This window comes from Oryctolagus cuniculus, chromosome 3 (assembly GCF_051225735.1).
Source record: "Oryctolagus cuniculus isolate XC-2025 breed Fujian yellow rabbit chromosome 3, ASM5122573v1, whole genome shotgun sequence".
Taxonomy (NCBI): Eukaryota; Metazoa; Chordata; class Mammalia; order Lagomorpha; family Leporidae; genus Oryctolagus; species Oryctolagus cuniculus.
Window position 1 is genome coordinate 175,378,474 of NC_142869.1, and position 20,057 is coordinate 175,398,530.

The window sequence follows — 20,057 nt, forward strand, 5'->3', positions numbered from 1 at the left end:
AGTAATAACAAAATTGAGCTTTCACAAACAGTGTCATTGAAAGTGGCTAGTTCACTAATGTGTAATTTGTTTCATTAAATTCACATTACTGGTTTCTTGGTTTCATAATTTTCCAAGTTTATATGTTATAAAAATTTAAAAATCTTACAGGCCCATTAACTTGATGAGTTTCTATCAAGAATTCTTTTCATACAGGTTTTAGCTAGTTTTGTAATGTTAGTTGGTTATCAAGGACAGTCCATAACTTTTTCCTTTTAAAGGTATCCATAAGTGACTTGTTAAAAATTCAAAAGTTGAAAGATAACATGAGTATCATAGCCTCACCACCTGATCGTATTATAAACTGACCTAACCACATTTTTATAGTCATCGCTTTACTGATAAGATAGAACATATAAGGAATACGTTATATGTCAGGTCCTCCACTAAGACTCACATCAAAGAGATCCCAGAAAGTCAGCCTCAGGCAACAGCTCCATCCCCAGCCAGTTCCCCAGATTTGCTTCTGGTTATTAGGCTCACCAGTTTCTCTTAGTTCTTGACTCCCAGGCTGTCAGAACTGAACTTCCTTCTACTGCTGATTTGCAGTGATATGCTGGTGATATGCTCAGATTTCTCTCTATGTCTTGGCTCAATTTTGCACATCTCTTGCCTCCAGAGAACCTGCTATTCTCAGTAAGAGATGCTCTGTCCATGTCCCCATGCCATAAATTCATCACTGGCTGGGCTTGAACCTCATCTAATCTCCCTGTCTTTGGATTGAATTCCAGAAAGAAATGTCAAAGAAGTGTGAATCCTCTTTTCACAGGTGGTTCATTCTAACAAGGGAGAAGTGTGGAGAGAGCTGCTGATGGGGATAGGGGCTGTTCGTATTTAAACTCAATATGTATAAAAGATGTAATTAATACATGACTTAAAACCCTTGGCTGCCAAATAACATAACTCAATGCAACTGCATGACAGTGGTGAGTTGACCGTGTCCTTGATTAATGTGTTGCGAAAAGTAGGGCACACAACTCACAGCAAGTACTCAACAAATGCTAGTTGCCATCTACCACCAATCCCACGTTGAATTGTGGCTTTTATTTTTATGTAAAAGAATAAAACAGTTGATATTATTTTTTTATGGATTCAATATTTATGAACTCACCTACTTGCTAAAACTTATTTATAGTCATAAAATCAATACTTTTTGTGCTTTCATGGTCATTTGAGGATGTGTGCATGAGCAGAGTAGCAAAAAATTTGGGTCACTTGACATGCAGGTTTCCAGTTGAGGTAGAACAACCTGACAGACTGCCTCCTTGTTTTAGTCCATGCTGAAAACCAGTGTCTTTTAATGGTCCATCTAGTGCCACACATTTTCACATTTTTGTGCTTTTTATTGGTGATGTCACTGTTTAAAATGACAGTGCTGAAGTATTGTTTATTGTTTGTAAGCACAAGAAGGCTGTGATATGCCTTACGGAGAAAATACATATATTAAATAAGCTTTGTTTGGACATGAGTTATAGTGCTGTTGGCCATGAGTTCAATGTTACTGAACCAAAAAGAAATACTAAATAGGGTGCCTTAAAGCAGAAACACACATAAAACAATATAATGTGCTGATGGGTTGAAAATGATGCAATCAGAGGTTTGCAGAAATCTAACAGCACATTTCCCCAGGATACAATGGCTCAGTGTTCACTAATCAGTGTTTTCCTGACTTGATTGAACATAACTCCTGTGAATAATGAGAACTGACTGTAATTAATGCCCAGTGGCAAACAGTTATATAGTGTGGACTGACAAATAAGAAAAGGAAGTTCTGATAGAAACAGCCAGCTTTCATGGCAGGTGGGAGTTAGGGTGGGGCTCAAGGAGAAACATCATTTAGGTCTATTCCCAATTCACCAACTGTCATAGTTAACAGCTATTCTGCACAAAGACTTGGTACTACATCACTTGTATCTAAATTTTAGTATAATCATTTTTTAAAGACTCATACTCATAAAATGAAATATATTGCATATTCTTTTCAAACAGGCTATTCAGTTTCACCCATGTAAAACTGAACAGTATTCTTGTAGTCTGGATATTCAAGTCAAAACAGCAATTTGTCTATTAATGCTGATTACAGAGCTATTCCCAAGAAATTATATATTTAGAGTATTATTCTCTGTATTTCAACTCAAATTTATGAAGAATACTTCCATAAAATTCATAAATGCTAAGGTCTGTGATGAAATATCTACCATCCCCTTCAAGTATACTCAATGTTGACCAAGACAAGAATGATCATATTTAAATTCAACACTTCATAAGCAAAAATCAGCATTTGGAAATGAAACTCAGAGAAGAAAAAGGCAGGTTGGTCCTGAGAGCTGTCTACTAAGATTCCTAACAAATAAAAAAGAAATTGATGGAGAATGAGGAAGGAGAAGTGAGGACATTTAAAATAGGAATCAGAGCACATGGTTAGCACAGTGGGTAAGGTGCCACTTGAGACACCTGCATCTCATATTGGATTTGAGTCCAGGCTCTGCTCCTGGTTCCAGCTTCCTCCTAATGTACACCCTGGGGAGCAGGAGATGATTCCTCAATTAGCTGGGTGCCTGCTACTCTGGGCTCCTGGCTTTTAGTTGGCCCATCCCTGGCTATTGTGGGCATTTGGAGAGTAGAGCAACAGATGGAAGATCGATCTCTGTCTCTGACTCTTTTCCTTTCAAATAAATAAAAACATTTAAAGAATACAATAACATAGGAATCAGAAGAGGTTCTGTTGTTGGAATTTGTTCTTGGCTGGATGACAGCTAGGAATTGAATTATTCAGGTCTAGTGTAATAATATTGCATCACACTTCTACATAGTTAGCTGATCAAATCAAGCAATTAGTTTTTCTATCTCCGTATCATTTTGTCATGTTTGGAACCCACCAGCTCCTCTCTTCAGTTCTTTATACAGAATATAATGCACTGTCGTGGATTCTAGTTCCCCATTGTACTGTGGAACACTAGCACTTGCTGCTTCTGTGTGACTGGGTGTTGGTACTCATTACCCCACCTCCTTCCAGCACATTTTCCGCCACCCATCCCACACTCTAGAAATCACTAGCCTCAGTCCAGATCGACTTTTCTTCTTTAACTTCCACAAGTGAGAGGGAACACGTGGCATTTGTCTCTGACTGGCTTATGGAACTTAACATAATGACCTCCACTTCCATCCATCTTGTTGCAAATGCTGAAATTTACCTAGGATGTACAACATGATGTTTTGACCACTGAAACCACTTCCTAAATTCTTGAGAAATTTGCATTTTCCTTTAATCCCATTTCCCCATAAACCCTTTCAAGCTTCCTAGTACATACACACAGTGGATTTATTACTACAGTGGAGCTAATTAACATAACTATCTCTTCACATAGTTACCTTTTTGTGTGTGTGGTGAGAACATTCTTTTAGCAAATTTCAAGGAGCCAGTACAGTATTGGTAATAGTGTCACCATGCTGTATGTTTCCTCTCAAGAGCTTATACACTCTATTAACTGGGATTTTGTCTTCTCTAACATCTCCCCATTTCTCCTCCCCAGTCCTGCCTCTGTTAACCACAATTTTACTTTCTGTTTCTATGAGTTCAACATTTTAAGATTCCACATGTCAGGGAATTAAGACAAAGAAGAAGCTGCACTCTAAGCGGCCCTGCGAGAGGAAATCACCAAACCTCAAAATCTCATCACCATAGCTCGAGACCCTGGGAGGACGGCGGTTGGGTGGGGCTGACCTTTCAAAACTGTAAGTGGACCCTCTGTAAGCAGAGGTTGCTCAGCTTCTCTCCCCAGTCCATAGCGCCTTGTGCCCACAGGAGTTTGGCTGAGTAGTCTCTCCCTCTAGATGCCCTAATAAAGAGCTTTAAGGTGTGTACCTGAGTCTTCTCATTCTCCTTTGTTGAACCCTTTGTTGGCTTCCTGGCCAGTTGCTAATGATTGGGAAGCCAACACCACATATATGTGAGTTCCTATAGCATTTTGCTTGCTGTGCTTTTTTTGTTGTTGTCGTTTTACTTAGCATGCTATCCTCTGTGTTCATCCATGTTGTTACAAATGACAGGACTACCCTACACAAGAACAGCTGTATTTACCACAATGGCTTCATACACTGATCTGCCAGTGGACACCTAGGTTGATTCCATTTCTTGACTATTGTGAATAATGCAGCAATGAAGAGCAGTGAACATGGGAGTGCAGATAGCTCTTGGTCTTACTGATCTCATTTTCTCTGGCTATGTATCCAGAAGAAGGATGGCTGGATCATCAGGTTCTTTTTAATTTATTAAAGAACCTACTGTTTCCTGCAAAGGCTATACCTACCTACTTTCCTATTCTTTGAGGAGGAGAGAAAAAAATGGACTGTAGCCAAAAAACTAGAAACCAAGCAAAATTCCAGATGTGTCCAGGGTAATACATTATGGAAGTGAATATTTTCAATTGATAGAGACTGAGAACATTTCTAATGGGAAGATACAGATCCATCTGGAATTATTTTCTACAATATGAATGTTCTAATTCAATCATGCCAATCTCTTTACTGTCTCTCGACTATGTGCTTGGTAATATACTTTCCATCTAAAGTGTCTTCCAAATTAAGCCCCACATCTCCCATGGTATTGTCTAAGATCATGACAGCCTACAATGATTTTTCATCTGAACTTCTTAAAGGAAGTATATTTGCAATTGTAGAGTTCATATTTATTCAATTTACTGCTTTGATATATTATTTAATACTTAAGTGCTTATCTAATAACTTCCCTTGGTCTTTTTAAGTTTCTCAACAGGAGAGACCATATCTCATATGGCCCCACAGCATCCATAACATCAAATAAAGTGCCATTGTGCACTTGCATGTCCTACATTAGTGCTGATGTAACAGAATTCAATGCTCTCAACAGGAGGACTGTTTTTATTTACTAATGTCTAGTTTAGAAACTACTTCTAGACTGTTTATATTTGCCATAAAAATTTGTTCTTTTTATGGGGTTTCATTGGTAAACATCCAAATATCGGCCATATTACTTTATGGTGACATCTCACTATGTAGTTATAGAACAAGGAGAAATGCCTGTGCATCTAAGAGCTCTCAAGTACAAATTGTAGAGGTGGTTGGGGCTATTCCCTGGCAGTCTCAGACTGATAAGATGCAACAGCAACCTAAGTCATTACTAAATAGGAACACCAATCATTTATAATAATTTTATAAAAGTTATTCCATATGTCTTGCTTCTGAATTTGATAATAAGTTTTTCCATACTTCTGATGGTACATGATACAATATAGTGCAGTAGTTAGATTATCATGGTCTCTGTCTATCACTTGCTGGCCTTGTGGATCTAAATTTCAGTTTCTTTTTCTATAATAAAAGTACAATAATAACTACTTGGTAAGGCTTTAAATGTTAAATAAGGTAGTAAACATAATAAGCATGCAATAAAAGGTAGCTATCACAATTATGATGCTTTGATGATATTTTTGGCAAATTTGGTAATATTGTTTAATATATATTAAGTTATATAAAGACCATTATTCTTGTAGAGTAAGTAGACTATTGTCTGTTTTTAACAAGGACATTAACTCTTAACAACACCTCCAGTTTGCCAAATGCAGTGCGATGGATTTTCAGGAACTATCTTATTTAAGAGAGGTTTTGCCTAGTAGTTAAAATAGAAGCTTTGGGACAAATATCCTGGGTTCAAAATCCTGGCTCCAGCGCTTACTGTGTCCCCTTGAGAACAGTGCTCACTTGCCCTGTGACTCCCTGTCCTCTCTGTGTAAAATGCCAACAGGAATTGTACCTATCACGTAGGACTGCTGTGAGGATGAAGAGCATTGATACCCAGAAAGCACTTAGCACAGTACCGCAGTAGACATCCAGTGTGTGGAGCTACTGCTGTGGACTGAATGTGTGGGTCCCCTGCCAACTCACAAGTAGGAACTCTAACCCACAATGCAACAGATGGAGGAGTTGGGGCCTTCGGGGAGAAAATTAGGTCATGGGTGGGTGTGGGGGAGCCATAAACGTGTTGATGTACTTGTCACAGGGCCGCTGGGAGAGCACTCACTGTCTTCCCACTGCATGACTCAGAAGAGGCCCCTCACCTGAACCTGGCCATGGTGGCACCTTGGTCTCAGACTCTCAGCCTTCAGAATGGCAAAAAAAAAAAGTGTGTTGTTAAAAGCTACCAGTCTGTGATATTTTGTTATAGCAGCTCAAGTTGACAAAGACAGCTACTATGTAGCTTTTATTTTTATAAATTAGAATATTGAAACTAAATTTCCTCACTTAAGTGTGGCAAATTCTCATAATTTTGTGTTGCATTTGTATCCACTTGGAATATAAATCAGACATTCTTATACCAGAAACAGGACTTCCTCTCCCTTGGCACAGTTTTGAGTTCTTTGCCTCCTCCTGGTTCCGCAGGTGTTTGATTTTGATATCGATCTTACAGATCGGTGCCCTTGTGGCTCCCTTCCTGTGGGACAGCTGGATATGGCTTATTTGATCAGACTGCACAGCTGTGCTGCCGTAACCAAAGTAACGCAGGGACTCTGTAGAAGTTGTGCCTGCTTTCTATAAACCACCAGGCAGAACTTCCTGCAGAAAATTTGAGCAATGCCTTTGACACAATAAAGGCATAGGCCCACAGGTCCCTTGCTGTCTCTCTTGTTCTCTACCCTCTGGTTGAGCATTTGTGTTCCAGACGGCTCTCCCTTTTCTTTTGGCCCTTTGATTATTTCCTTCGGTAATACATAGCTCTGTTCTTTCTCTTGTAAAATTTTATTTATTTGTTTTAACTTTATTTGAAAAGCAGAGAGACAGATATCTTCCATCTATTAGTTCAATACCCAAATGTCTTCAACAGCAGGGGTTGTCAGGGTAAATCCAGGAGCCTGCAACTCAGTCCAGGTCTCCCCCATTTAAAGCAGAGACCCCACGTACTTGATGCATCATCTGCTGCCTCCTAGGATGCACATCAGTGGGTAGCTGGATCAGAAGGGGAGGAATGAACCAGGCTCTGATATGAAATATAGGAATCTCAAGCAGCAGTTTAACTGTTGTGCCCAATGCCCACTCAAGCTCTGTTATTTTGTGTGTTTTATTGCGATGCCTTTCTCTGTGTGTCACCTGAACAGACTGAGACCTAATTGTCTCCAGTCAGGGCTCTCCTAGAAATGGCTATCTAGGTAGAAATAAACTGGACACATATCAGACAACAGTTTTGTCTTAGTTCATCTGGGCTGCTTTAACAAAATATCATAGGCTGGGTAATTTATAAACAAGAGAAAATTACTGCTCACTGTTCTGGATGCTAGGAAGTTCAAGATTAAGGCGCCAGCAGATTTGGTGTCTGGAGAGAACTGCTCTCAGCTTCATAGATGGTACCTTCTGATGTGTCTTCATGTGGCAGAGGGGTGGGTAAGCTCTTTCATTCCTCTTTGGTAAGAATACTAATCCATGTACAAAGGTCCTGCCCTCAAGACTGAATCAGTTCCCAAAGGCTTCCCTTCTTTATACCATCATATTGAGGCCAGTGTTGTGGGCCAGTGGGTTAAGCCAGCATCCTACATTGCAATGTCAGGATCCTCTATCAGGATGCTGATTCAAGTCCCAGCTGCTCTGCCTCTGGTCCAGCTCCCTGCTAATGCACCTGGGAGGGCAGTGGAGGGTGGCCCAAATGTTTGGTCTCTGCCATCCATGTGGAAGACCAGGATGGAGTTCCTAGATCCTGGCTTTGTTCTGGCCTAACCTTGGCTCTTGTGATCATTTGTGGAGTGCACCAGAGAAAGGAAGAACTCTCTCTGTCACTCTGCCTGTAAAAATAAATAAATGAATATTTTTAAAGAAGTCTTCATATAAAAAATTTAATTAAAAATGCCATCATATTAGAGTTTAGGTTTCAATTTGTGAGTTTTTTGGGGCACAGAACATTTAGACTATAGCTAGACATAGGGGCATCTGCTGGTGTAAATACATTTCCCACAAAAGGGATTCCTGGTCATGCGTCAAACACTTAGGCATTAGGCTGTCCACCAGGATGAAGAAGAATCCTACGAAAGGAACACTGTAAAACCCACAACCACTTCCACTGAAGGCCTGTTACATCAGGGCTAGAAGTTACAGTCACTCTTAGGGAGAGACCTCAAGGCCAAGTTGAAGGGAAAAAGACAATATAAGGCCATAGAACTAGTAAGCCATTAGTGGACTGAGTTAGATTTGAACTCAGATCCACATGGATCTAAAGCCTGTGTTCTTTTCATTTTTGCTGTGCATTCTCCTTTTGTTTTTTGTTGATTAAATTTTTCATACAGCTTTACCATGGGTCATTTTACTGTCTTTGTTGCAACTTCAAGTGAGACATATCTTTAAACATTTGGGGCATGAAAAATGCCTTATGAATTCCAAAATCAAACTTGCCACTCAATGGTCAAATATACCCTTTTGTGCAACCAGAGGCCACATGCAAGAAATCAGGTAAAGACTTAGAAGGGCTCATGAAAATATCTAGAGAATCATCCTTGGGACTCCAAAATAAGTACCTGGCCTGGTCAGAAGGAAACCAGGGAAGAAAGGTTGAATAGCTACTTCAAGTAAGGAAAGAATAATTAGCACAGTGGTCTCGATAGCGTGTGTAAACAAAACAGAGCAAAGTAAAGCAAAACACTAGGGACTTCTCCAGCACCTTTTGGTGCAGGGCAGGTGCATACTTGCTTGTGTAACCGACAATTAAACAGGAAGAAAGGGAAAATCAGGGAGAGAAACAGAAATGTTCAGGTTGAAATTAGTCATCTAACTACCAAGCAGCAACCACAATGAAAAAGATTTATTTTCCTTTGTAAGAGCTCCCTTAATATTGTAGTTAAGACAATGGACAACGGTTTTCCCATAACTCAGAAATCAACGTTATAGCTTGACAGATGAAAGTCAGCACCAGGAACAGCTCTCAGTAAATTGAAGACACAAAGGAAAATGGGGAGGCCCCCTGTGGGTTTCTTATATCCAGTCTATGTATTTGCTTCTTGGGAAGTCTTGTAAAAATCAATGTCTTTGTTATGAACGTTTATCACAGCACATGATTTTATAATGGTTAATAATAAGGGAACCAGAGGTGTGCTGATTATTTACCCTCCTGGAGCTAATTGTCAAACAGCCTTTATGTGCTTTGCAAGGGCTGTAAAGTGGTTTAGCAACATGTTTAATTCTGAGTTAGTGACACTGTGACTCACTGGGAGGTGGCAATGTATCAGACTGATGGAATATGTATCATGTCAAAATGTCAGAGATGTAGTGTCAAACCAAAAATAGATGCTTTTAGCAGGTAAAGTCTCACATTGACAATGATATTTAGAATTGTCTAGAGAGCCCTTACATTTACACATAATCCTCAACAACACTTTATAGGACATTTCTTTGATATATGATCAGCCTTGTGTTGGAGCCCTAAATTCTTATAGATTGGATAAGGAGCCACACCGATTTTTGAGATTGTTCGTGGTTTACATTTTCATGGCTTCTTGCTTCCTGGAATGTAAAGATGGGGTTTGGGGCATTTTTGGAAGTGTGGTGTCTAAGGCTGTTAATTTGGGGGAAATGGATGTGTATTATGCAGTATGCTCCTGCAAAGGGGTAAGGTAAGTAGCAGCCAGCCTAGAAGAAGAGAGTCAGCCGGGCTAGGCACAGCTAATGAATCCCAGGACTGGAGTGGTGTGTGCCTGAGAAAGCTGGAAACAAGTCAGTTTGGCTGAGTAATTACAGCAGGCCTAAGATTGAGCAGAAAAACAGAGGGCAGATCCAAATGGGTAGAACCTGGGTGTAGGTAGGATGTGGGCCCCTACCAGGTAGAAAGCAACACTTTGGGAACAGGGGCTGGTGGCATCCTTCCAAGCAGTGAAGGGGAGCCATGATGTCCTCGTACTCAGAACTGGAGCCGAAGGGAGGGCTGAGATGTAAAAAGAAATCAGGCACCGACTCCTTAGTCCTCCCTGCCCTGGACCCTGGCAACCACACCCATTTCTGTGCCCATGGGTTTGACTACTCTGGGTATCTCAGGTGAGTGATAGTTAGCGGGTACAGAATTTCAGTTTTGCAGGATGAAGAATACTACGGAGATTTGTTGCCAAACAATGTGAATATATTTAACACTAATGAGTGGTATGCTTAAAAATGTTAAGATAGTAACTTTTGTATTATGTGTTTTTACCGCTATTAACAAATCAAAACAAAAAAGTAACCAGAGAAAATAAGAGGCTGCAGCTGTGAGATCACCTTGGCCCTTTCTATCTTGAGCTGGTCGTTCAGCGTTTACAAAGCCAAGTGCAGAACTTGATACTTGGCTTAGGAGGATTTCTGAATACATGATGAACTGCAGCTCACTCCAGAATATCTGTCAAGGGGCTTCTCCAGGTATATCCCAGATTGATTTTGATCATCTGTAACTGTATATATACAACTGGGCTTCTGTCTCATTTTACCTTTTTCATCTTGGCACCTACATAACTCTTGGTAAACAGAATGTTCATTAGTTGATTGTTAGCTGACTGGTGTGATTATTTTAAACTCAAGATAATTGACAAGGAATTATCTGGAATTATACAATGATATTCTCCCCCTAATCATAGGTTGTATAATTGCTTATAATCTAGGCTAATTTTTTATAATCTAGGTTTCTTACAATCTAGGTTAAGTGGGCACCTGCATGGACTTTGCATAATTATAACAATCTAATACGAAGAGAAAAATGGGAACAGAGGAAATATTACAGTTTAGGAAAATGTTTTACTCTCTGCATTCTTTTTCCTATTGGGGAACAGCAATAAAAAGAAGTCCCAGATTAATTTGAGGTTGGGATGCCATGACCTCTGTTCTTCTTGCTAACGTCCACTCCAAGAGGGCCCCTTATTTGTGGTCCAGCATGGCTTTTCACGCCTTTCCAGCTAGTGTCCTATCAAAATCCATGTTATCTCCTGTCTAGCCATATCTCTGTGCAGCTAAGGGTCAACCCTTCCATTAAGGTTTGGAAACTTGCTGTCACACTGCATCAGTTGCTCCCTGTTAATTGCAGTTGTGGGCTGGCCATCTCTGCAAGATGCCTTTAATGAAATGCATCTATTCATCTGCCTGGGATTTCCAAGGGGTTGTTTTTCCTGAAAGATAGTAGTTGGCTAAATAAGTATGAACGTCCCTTCCTACAGACTAATCGTAGTAGTGTCAATCTTGTTTTCAGATAGGTAATGAGACAGGCTAGCAGGGGTACAGAGACACAGTAGGCTATCAGAGAAATGCTGTTGATTTAGGAATTATTTCCATTTATGTCCTATAAACTATGAACACAAGTCATGGTGGAAAGTGGAAGTATGAGACATACATTATCTAAACTGGGGAAGAATGCTTCCCCAGAATGCTTCCATGTTTCCTCTCATTTTCCTACTCACTATATGAGCCTATCCAATCTATATTAGCCTAACTAATGGTGGTGTATGGAAGGATCAGAACTGTGAGCAAATTAGAAATTATCCATAAAAAATTACTTGCTTTCCATCTCCCCCCTCCGCCAAGTGATTCCCATTTTCCTACTCATGTCCTCTACATCTACACTGGGAGCTTTTTGGAGTCAAAACCAGTTTCTTGTTTGTGTTTATTCTCATACTTCCTTGCACAAAATTCAAATTTGAAATTGAAATAATACAATAATGAGTGAAACAAGGTCTGTGTGTGCATGTGTGTGCGCACGCTACTGCTTCTGTGTCTATTTGAGAGAAGGGGCACATATAAGGCGGGATTTGTGGAAGGGAGGGGCTTGTATCAATGCCCTCTTGAACAGGTTCTGAGTATTGTTCAAGTAGGTTTCTTAGTCCTGCCAGCACATTAGAATTGGTTGAAAAAAGTTGAGTAACACTGATGTTGGGGCTCTATTCCACGGCACTTAAGTCAGAAGATCTGAAGGTGGAGCCTAGGAGTGAAAATGACACATAATAACATTTCAGTGGAAGTCCTTTTTTGCTTTTTCTTTCAGGATTCATAGATGAGAGTTTCTCCATGGTTTTAAGCTTATCTTGAGCCACATTTTTCCCCCAAAGTTAGTTCAGAACGTTAAAGCAGTTAAAGCATTATCATTTTAATACATTTGCTTATTTTGGAAAATTTTCCATTTATTTGACTTTTTTTTTAACCCTATGCTTATTTTGGGTACATAGTTTCATTTTAGAAATTCAAACATTTGCCTTAAGCTACATGTGAATTTGAAGAGCAACAAGTGAATTTTAAGTAGATGAAGAAAAAAATCCAAGAGAAGGAGTCGGCATCTGAAACCAAAGCTAAGAAGTCTTTATTTATACAAGGTTGGCTCTCTGGCCAATTTAGAGAGAGAAGGGATAGTTTTGTTTATGCCTAAGGAACAAAGCTGCTTTGGTGAAAAGAACAGAGGATCCTTCCTAACAAAGCTTCTGTTTAGTAATTCAGGAGGCAGACACTACGGTAAGGTGTTTGAATTGGTTTGTAAAGAAACATATTAGAAATGAAAGCATCTTTGGGCCTCTAGTCCTGTTGCTTTGGCATCTCTGAAACTCTTTTGGAAGAAAAAAAAGCTTGAGGATTCTTGCAGGTGAATGACTAAGCCGACGTGTGCTCTGGAGTTGCTGAAACTGTGAAAGGCGACACAAATGTTGGGTTACAGCCATCCTGCTATAAGTGCAGCGAGACTTGTCTCCCAAGAATGCAACAAGATGTTTAAACTCTGATGTCCTAATATTAATGGTTGATGGATTAAGAGTGGAGATTTAGCTGTGGCAGCTAGGAGGTGGTAGGTTAAGGCATTGGAGGTGTGTCCTCTGAAAGTAGTTCTCAAGAGAGTTGATTATTGTTTTGAGTTCAAGTTTTCCCTCTTCTTGGCTCACAATATAATTGTGTTTCCCATACCTGCCATGGCCAGTCTCCACAGATGCCAGACTGTGGGGCCACCCAATCCTGACCTGTAGTCTCTAAACTGTACACTGAAATAAACCTTTTCATTCCCAAAGAACCTCCTCTCAGATGAGTTAATTAAAGAAATGAACAGCAAACTAATATGAAAAACTGGTATCAGGTGTAGGATCATTATTATTAACTATACCTGGAGGTGTGGAGGAGCATTTGGGATTGGTTTGCATTGAAAGGATGGGAGAATTGGGAGGTGCAGGGTAGGGGAAACGTAGACTCTGGTTAGCTCAGTATTAGGAGCTCAGAAGACCAGAATGCTGCTAGAAATGTGGACTGTGCAGGGCATGCTGATGAGGTTTCAGATGGAAATGGGGACTTTTGGGAATTGGACTGAAGGCCACCCTTGCTAAGTTGTGTTGGGGAACCTGGCTGTATTGTGTCCCCATCTGGAGACTGTGTGGGAAGATGAAGTTAAACATGGTGGACTGGGTTGTTTGGTGGAGAAGATTTCAAGGAGCAAAGTGTTCAGGCTGCAGCGTGGGTGTGCATGACTGCTCTCAGAATGTTTTACAGTGAGAATTTGCAGCAAAGGATTTGTAGACTGGACAGAAAAAAGAATGTAAAGAAAGAAGTGTGTTTGGGGCAGGAAACCGCCATAGAGAACCTGTCTAGCAGAGAGAGAAATTCAGACAAAAGGAAGCCTGCTGTTAATGAGCAGGACAATGGGAGAAAGTCCTCAAAGGCATTCCAGAGATATTAGAGGATGCCCTTCCCAAACAGGTGAAGTGAATGTTGTTTCAAAGATATTTCAGGGTGGAGTCCTTTCATGAAGGAGTCCCAGGGTGCCCTCCTCTCCTGCCTCTGACCAGCTCTGGATTCTGGCTTGCTAGATCCAGGCATGCCTCCTGCTAGAGGCATTATTCACACGAGGATAGCTCTGCAGGCACACAGAATGCAACAGCTATGGGGTCAGGGAAGCTTCCATAAAGATTTCAAAGTAACACTTGCAGAGCCAGGCAGAATGGTGTAGTGGAGCTATGGCCCCTGCATGCAGCAGTGTGTAGTTATGCTCTTCTGAGAGTGGAGCTGCCAAGGAATCCCCAAATAGTAGAGCTGCCAGAGCTGGGAGACGCCTGCCAAGAAAAGCTGCAAGCAGTATGGCAGGTCATCCTGGGCAGGCCACAGACATCAGCATATGGCCTCAGAGAATAGCCACACAGACAGAGTCTACTAGGGCCAAGGAAGTACCAAGGGTTCCACCTACACTATAAAGGTATTTCCAACAAATCAGGGGCCCCAACAGAGATGAGTTCCAGGGGCAGAGTCACAACAAGGATCTTATATTCAGTCAGTGCCTAGGATGCTGGATGTGGAATGATGGGGCATAATGTTTGACCTCTGCAATTGTGATTTGTTTTGAACCAATCCATCTGTCTAGTTAGGAATGGCCTCGTATGTTCTGTTTGGATCACCACTGTCTCTTGGAAGTGTGTAACTTGTTTTTGATTTTACAGGTTCATAGCTAAGAGAGTGTGCCTTGAGTCTTGGATGAGACCATGGAATACTTTTAAGTTAATGTTGGGCTGAATCAAGGCTTTTGGAATTTGGGGGATGGAATTGATTGATTGTACGTTGTATGTGAGATGAACCTGAGTTTTGGGGAGTCAGGTGCAGAATGTTATGGACACAGGAGAACTTGTGTCCCCAGAACTCATGCAAAATGCTTAACCTGATGTATTAATGTTAATGGTTGATAGACTGAAAGTGAGTATTTTATCTAATTGTGGTATTAGGAGGTGGGACCAGTGGAATTCTTTAGATCACTGGGGGCATGCCCTTGGAGGGTGGTTCTCATGAGAGAGCTGATTATTCTGAGCTCACATTTGGCCTAGGTTCTGTTTTTCCTTCCTGGCTCACCTTATGATTGTCCACAAACACCAGCTGCCTGATCCTGAACTGTCTTCTCCAACCTATAAGCTGAAACAAGACTTGTCTTCTTCCAAGAATCTCCTCTCAGATATTGAAAAGTGGACTACTATACATCCTTGGTTCTTTATCAGGTCCCCAGTTTTCAGTGGATGCTGAGTGCCAATGGTAGACAGCCTGAGCCTGGTGATTGGAAACCCAAGGATTTATCCTGGCTCAGACATTGATTGCCCACATGATCGTGAGGCAAATTACTTCTCTCTGTTTGGTGTTCAGTTGCTACAATGGTTCATTTTTGGTATCAGCTTGACTAGGTAAAGCAGTGTCTAGAGGCCCAGTAAAGCACCATTTCTGGAAGGACTGTGGGGGATTTTTCAGAGGAGACTGATATGTGGGTCAGTGGACTGAGCAGGCACCACCCAATTGGTTGGGAGCCCAGATAGAACAAAAAGGCAGATGAACTGTGGTTTTTTCCTGTCTCTCCTGGAGCAGGGACATTCTCTCTCTCACGCCCTCAGACATCAGAATCCCATGCTTTCTGGTTTTTGTACTCTGGAAACTGTTATCAGTGGTTACCTATGTTATCAGGCCTTTGGTCTTGGGGTGAGAGTTGTGCCATTAATCTTCCTTCTGAGGGTTTTGGACTTGAGCTGACACATGCTACTCTCATCTCAGGATCCCCAGCTTGCAGATGGTCTCTTATGGGACATCACAGCTCCACAATCATGTGAGTCAATTCCCAATCTAAATCCCCTCTTATCTATCTACCTACCTACTTACCTACCTATCAGCTATTGTTTCTGTCTCTCTGGGGAATCTTGAATAATACAGTTGCCCTCCTTGAGCTACTGGAGCTAGTTATAGATATTTCTTCATCCTGCTTAACAGAATTGCAATTGGAACTAGATGAAATCATGGAAACACTCTTTAGGCTTTTGTATAAGTCCAACTGAGGAAATATTTAATGGGTACTCCCATATGGAAAAGCAGGTTAAAGTCTTGGTATGCTAGGTCATTACTACATATCTAAATTCTTTTGGCGATTTACCATTTAGAGAGGGAGACAGACATATCAAAGAAGATACACTCATGAGAAATGCTCTCATAAAGGTCTGGATAGTGTTATGGGAACTTCAATGAAGACAACAGATTCTGCTAAATTGGAAGGAAGCAAAGAGAGGTATTGAAGAAACTTCCTGGGACCCTAGATACCTGAACTGAATCTGGAAGGGCCATGGAATTTTAACTGGCAGACTGAACTTAGGAAGGGTAGAGATGCATGAAATGCATGCAGTGTTCAAGGGAGCCCTGGTGAGCTGGACTCATTTGGCATCTGGGACTGAAATGAAACAATGGCTGTTGGTGGAGTTGGGTGGAACAGATGAGGATTCAGACTGTGAAGTGCCTCAAGTATCATGCTCCATACTTTGAAGTGTATTTTTCTAGTTAATAAAATATATGGAAACATTTTGATAGGAGAATACCATCTATGGCTGAGTCTTTACACATGTGAACTGAAAAGATACCTTGAGTTTATGAGTGCAGACTTTTTTATTTTCCTTTTTCTCTAATTACATTTTGAAGTTCTAAAAATTATGTTTCTATGTCATTACAGATTTTAGAGAAGTTGGAACACTAGTAGCTGGAGTTGGAGTTCATGGAGCTGAATGACCATTGTGTTCATTTTTCATCATTGACCTCAATGTGATCCATTAAGATTTATCACATGCACAAAGTAACAGGTGGACATATAAGGTTCGGGTGGACAAGGTATGATAGTGCAGAGAAGTGAGAATTAGAGAAAGTGCTTTAGAACAAAAGGTGGTTCAGGAAGTACATGCAAAAATGCAGCACAGAGAAATCACTTCCTTTCAAGCCAATCACCTCCAGCTCTGGGTTCTGGTTTGGTGAACGGTAAATCTAATTCATTCTGAGGTGAGGAGGAGAAGACAAAGAACAACAAATCAGCTTAGGAGAACAGAATCCAGCTTTGCTATCGGTAACTATGCTCACAGGCTGGCATCTCAATTGTTAGGAAAATGGAGCGGGGAAAGTGTTTCATCTGCTTCTGCAGATGCTATTGCCACAAAAGAAGTTTCTAGATGTTAGGACATCCCTCTCCCCAGAATTCTACATGAATAAAAGGGTTCCGTTTCTTTGATTCTATAAGTGACTATGCTGAGATACTCTAAAAAGAGAAACTAATACTATTCCTTACAGTTTCCTGATCACTCCTCCTTCCCCTTCAAAGAGGGACTCTCAAGTTTTCCAGATTTGGTGTTCCTGTGACGTAATCTCAGAATTCTGCTATCACTCAGACCAACTTTCCATCCTCTAAGAAGAAAGTTCAGTAATCTGGTTTCAAATTAAGGCTCATGTGTTTATGGAGACTGAGAAGTCTCGAGAGCGTCAGTCCACTGATTGGAGGCCCAGGAGAGCTGACCATTTAGAGAGGGAGACAGACATATCAAAGACGATACACCCATGAGAAATGCTCTCATAAAGGTCTGGATAAAGTGTTATGGGAACTTCAATGAAGAGAAGCCAACAAATTCTGCTAAATTGGAAGGAAGCAAAGAGCTCCAATAATTGTAGCTCCAATCCAAAAGCTCTCAGCAGATGCAATACCCAAGAAGAGCCTAATGTTTCAGCTGGAGTCTGAGGGTGGGAACAGACTCATGGTTTCCAGTCCAAGCTGTCCTCCAACCAGTGTGAGAAATCTGCCTTACTCAGTTTTCCAATTCCCATGTTAATCTCGACTAAGGATACCCTCACAGACACACCCAGAGCAATGTTTGGCCAGGTGTCTGAGTATCACATGGCCCAGTCAAGTTGACATGTAAAAGTTAACAGTCCCAGAAAGTGTCCTCCAGAAGAGGGGTGGAAATTCCTCACTTTAGGGGTGTGTCCCTGTTGTGCTCAGCAATGCTATCATGATCACTTCCATGCACCTCTTAGCACTTGCGGAAAGACCCCATGTGGGTAGTAACTCATGGGTGGAGAAGCCGGAGACTATAGAAAAAACCCAGGCAGAGTCTAGTGCATATACAATGGTACTTGGATACGTTTGTGGAAAAACAGAATTAAAACATAGGTTTATTTTGGTGCAAAAGTTTGAAATCCATGCATGACTTTTTCATAAGCTTTTGAGGACTCCTTATATGTGTAGGATCTTACATCTGCTTCTCTGCTAATAACGATATGAGAGACAAACATGTCAGCAGTGCTTGTAAGAGAGGTTTTCTTCTGTTTCCTGCTAGAGCTTTCTTTATACCAGGATTTTTTCTTTTTAAATTTTTTTCTTCTTTCCCTATAATACTGAATGCTTTTCTGTAATATTTAGTAATCCTTGGATTTTTGTTTTTCCATGAAAGACCTCTGAAATTTCCTTCCTGGCAGGACAATCGGAGGAGGGGCAAGGAGAGGCAGTATGTCCAGCTATTGGAATGAGACATAGGCTTTCTCTACATTCCTCCATTTGCAGCTCTGCATTTTGACCTCAGCTGGGCCTACCTTCTCTATCTTGGGTCTCCTTATTCAGGTTCTTCAACTCTTAGTAGCCCAATATTCTATGGATAGCCTAGATATTGGGTATGTGGGAATAAGCACATTTTTGGTATCGGATACAAAAAGATAAGCAGAGTTGTGCACGCTTACCTTCAATAGCCTTTAGTTCATCTGCTGTCTATATCTTCCCTCTAAAATACCTAGTGTCTCCAGGTGCTGTCTTCATGACAAAGAGCCAGACTTGTTTTCTGTAACCCATTATGCAGACTCTTTATCTACACTCCTGCATCTATTGCTTCTCCTAGAATCAGCTTTCGACTTTCTAAAGATGAGCTGAAATCTCTAACCTGCTTTTGTCTTCTTGCATGTTCATTTTGTCCTTGTGAATTTATAGGTGTATTTTATTCCTTTATTATCATTTTAATAGAGGCTGCCAAGGGAGGAGATTTAAACAGATGTGGGCAATCCTCTATCTTTAAGTCAAAGTCTCTTTGCATGTATGTGTACAGACACACACACACACACAGTCAAAAATGCGATCTGACATAATTAGTGGAGAAATTAGTAGCTAAACAAACATGTCAAAGTTTCATTCTATTTTCTACAACCAATATGTGTATTTAAACAATCTAGCATATTAATGCATTCTGAGAAATAGACACCTCCTGAATTATATTGTCTTGCTCAGAACCTTGGTGGTAAAAATGTCTTACTGGGAGTTTGGGGTGCAGTAAGAGGAAAGCAGGAGGGAAACAACTATATTCTAAATTATAAATTCTTATTCCTTTTATCCTATTTCAACATATCTAGACTTAGAGGTACTTTCAAATTTCCTATCAGTGGTTCAGAAGAAGAAGGAAGCTTGCAGGCCAGCCGACACAGACACAAAGGTGTCCTCAGTTGCATATATTTATGTATTATATATTTTATAATATTATATATAATAATATATTACATATATATTATTTATTATACAGTATATATTTATTTATGTATTATGTATTGTATATATGTACTATATATTTATGTAGGAGACACTGCTAGGTCTGTGACTAAGTGTGACTCTAGACTACTATGGAGCTTGGTAAATGCAAGGCTCATGAAGCATCCATCAGAATCCAACTGTGCCCTGCACTGCCTATGACACAGAACTTGACTGACATCCATCATCTGGCCACCAAGTGTCTGCCATGAATTCACAAGTGACACGGGTGGGTATTGTGGTGCAGTGAGTTATACCACCCCTTGGGATGCCTGCACACCATACTGGAGTGTCTGGGTTTGACTCCTGACCCTGCTTCCAATCCAGCTTCCTGCTAATGCACCTGGGAAGCAGGAGGTGATGACTTAAGTACTTGGATTCCTGCCACTTATGTGACAGGTCCAGTTGGAGTCCCTGGCTCTTGGCTTCAGTATGGCCAGACCCAGGTGTTGCAGGCAGTTGGGGAGTGAACCAGCAAATGCAAAATTGAGTGATCTTTCTCTCTTTGGTTCTGCCTTTCAGATAAATAAAAATAAATAAAATATACTTTAAAAGATTTGGCTTTATATCAAGGAGGCATTTCTTATACAAAGCCAAAGTGGTTGCCAACAGAAGGAACTCCTAACACTGGCAAGCAGTCCCACAACAGTGGGTGGAGACTGGATCCTCGTGGTTCTCTCTTCTGCTTAGTGCCTCA

At 40.7% G+C, this 20,057-nt stretch overlaps 1 protein-coding gene across 1 annotated transcript in view; it reads right to left on the reverse strand.

Annotated features, from left to right (window-relative positions):
* The window catches only part of CNTNAP2 (contactin associated protein 2), a 2,149,916-nt gene that overhangs the window by 114,624 nt on the left and 2,015,235 nt on the right, over positions 1-20,057 (reverse strand). The gene's annotated exons all lie outside the window — the stretch shown is intronic.